The 2013-nt window shown below is 40.2% G+C and overlaps 1 pseudogene; it reads right to left on the bottom strand.

Annotated features, from left to right (window-relative positions):
• Nucleotides 1-886: 886 nt before the first annotated feature.
• Nucleotides 887-1874, bottom strand: LOC105515602 (annotated as a pseudogene).
• Between the last annotated feature and the right edge of the window lie 139 nt (nucleotides 1875-2013).

The raw sequence follows: 2013 nt of genomic DNA, 5'->3' as shown, positions 1-2013 counted from the left end.
TGAGCAAAGGAGAGAGAAGAGGATGACACATTTTTTGGCCTGAGTACCTGGAAGATGGAGATGCCATCATGAAAATAGGGGAAGCTGAAGTTAAAACAGGCTTTGAGGGGAGGACCAGGAATTTGGTTGTGGACATGTTGTGTGTAATATATCTATTAGATGTGCAAGTGAATGTCTGATAGTAAGGGTTGGATCTATGAGTCTGGACTTTGGGTGAGAGGTTGAACTGGAGATGGAAATTTGATAGTCATAAGTGAGAGGGTGGTATTATGTCCTTGGAACTGGATGGGAAGGAGAAAGGACAAGGTCCAAGGACTGAGCCTTGGGGCCCTCCAACATTGACATGTCCAGGAAAAGGGGTAAATTACAAATAAGACTGAGAAAGCACTGCGAGGGAAACAGAGAAGTGGGAAGAAAGTCAAGATTTTGGTGTCTAGGAAGCTATGTTTTGGAGGAAACAGTGATCGGTGTGCTGCACTGAGTATTGCAGATGCAGCAAGCAAGATGAGCACCAAGGGTTGACCACAGAATATTGAACCAGAAACAACAAACAAAGGCATCTTTATTTTTATTTTTAACTTTATTAAAATACTGAGTTTTATTTCACATGTATAATTTTGTCTCCCCACCATTTCCATGTCTAACCACTGCTACTGCTATGTCCGATCATAACATTCCATACATACTTAAAACCAAGCAAAGAGTGGAGTTCCATCTTTTAAAACTAAACAGGCATTTTGGACAACACATTCTTGGCAATGAAACCTAGACAACATTTATCAAACATGGTAGGGAAAGTTCTCACTCTGCATTATAAAAAGAACAGCCAGATATCAACTGTTACAGAAATGAACTAAGACAGAACATTTTTGACAAATTGTTTAAACTATTTTCTTAAAGAGACTTCCTCCACTGCCAGAGATCTTGAATAGCCTCCTGGTAAATCCTCCAGAAGCAATTCTTCACATAATTGAAGAACTTGGCTTCCATTTTGGGAAGAGAACCACCTTTCTCTACATTTGCTTGCATTTTTGCTTTAATGTCTTCTACAGAACTAGGTCCTTTTGGTGTTTTAGGAGTTTTTTTCCTGTTTTATGAAAAATTCTTGTCCTTTTGTTCTTGGTGTTGATGATGGTTTTGAGTCTTTTCCATTCTGATCTGACTTTTGTGCATTTTTTGGCTGGAGTATCTTGTACAGATTTCTTCACTGGTGCTTTTTCTTCAGTTTCCTTATCATCAGAATCATTGTCATCATCATCGTCTTTATCATCACCATCATCTTTATCAGCAGCACGTTTTACTTTTTTCTGTGGAACCTTGCTACTACTTCCAGGGGCAGACTGCTTTCCAGATATACTTAAGAGTCTCACATCCTCTTCTTCTTCATCTTGTGACTCTGCATCTTCCTCCACAACTGCTAAGAGATGTCCACTAATATGCACTGGCCCTGAACCACACTTCAACCGTAAGATCACTAGTGGTGTTATTTCAAAGCCTCCAAGGGAAACCGTTGGCTGTACAGACATTTTCAAGGCTGCCAGTGTTACTTTAATTGGATTGCCTTCCTAATTCATTGCTTCTGCTTCAACAAAGTCCAATTCATCCTTTGCACCAGGCCCTAAACTGACTGTTGTTAAAAATAACTGGTGTTCACTTTCATCATTATCCACCTTAAAGGGGTAATCTTTGTCAGCCTTTAGTTCACAACCAAAAAGATAGTTCTGGGGCCTCAGGGGGCTTGTGTCCACGTACATGCCTGTCAAATCTTCCTTCGGGTGGCAGCACACACTTAGGTGGGACAGAAGGTGGCCTGATATAAACAAACACTGCTCAAGAGAACAGCTGCGCAGGACGGAATCACACAGGAATGGCATCTTTATTTTTTGAGGAATTTTTTTTCTTTTTTTTTTTTTTCCTAGAGGAGAGCAAAGAAACAGGACAGCAGCTAAAAGAGGAAGAAGTTGGGTAAAGAGAATATATGTGCGTGTGTGTGTGTGTATGTGTGTGTGTATA

Source organism: Colobus angolensis, unplaced genomic scaffold (assembly GCF_000951035.1).
Source record: "Colobus angolensis palliatus isolate OR3802 unplaced genomic scaffold, Cang.pa_1.0 Scaffold264, whole genome shotgun sequence".
NCBI lineage: Eukaryota > Metazoa > Chordata > Mammalia > Primates > Cercopithecidae > Colobus > Colobus angolensis.
Note: the sequence above shows the minus strand (reverse complement) of the source record. Positions and strands in the feature narration are given on the sequence as shown.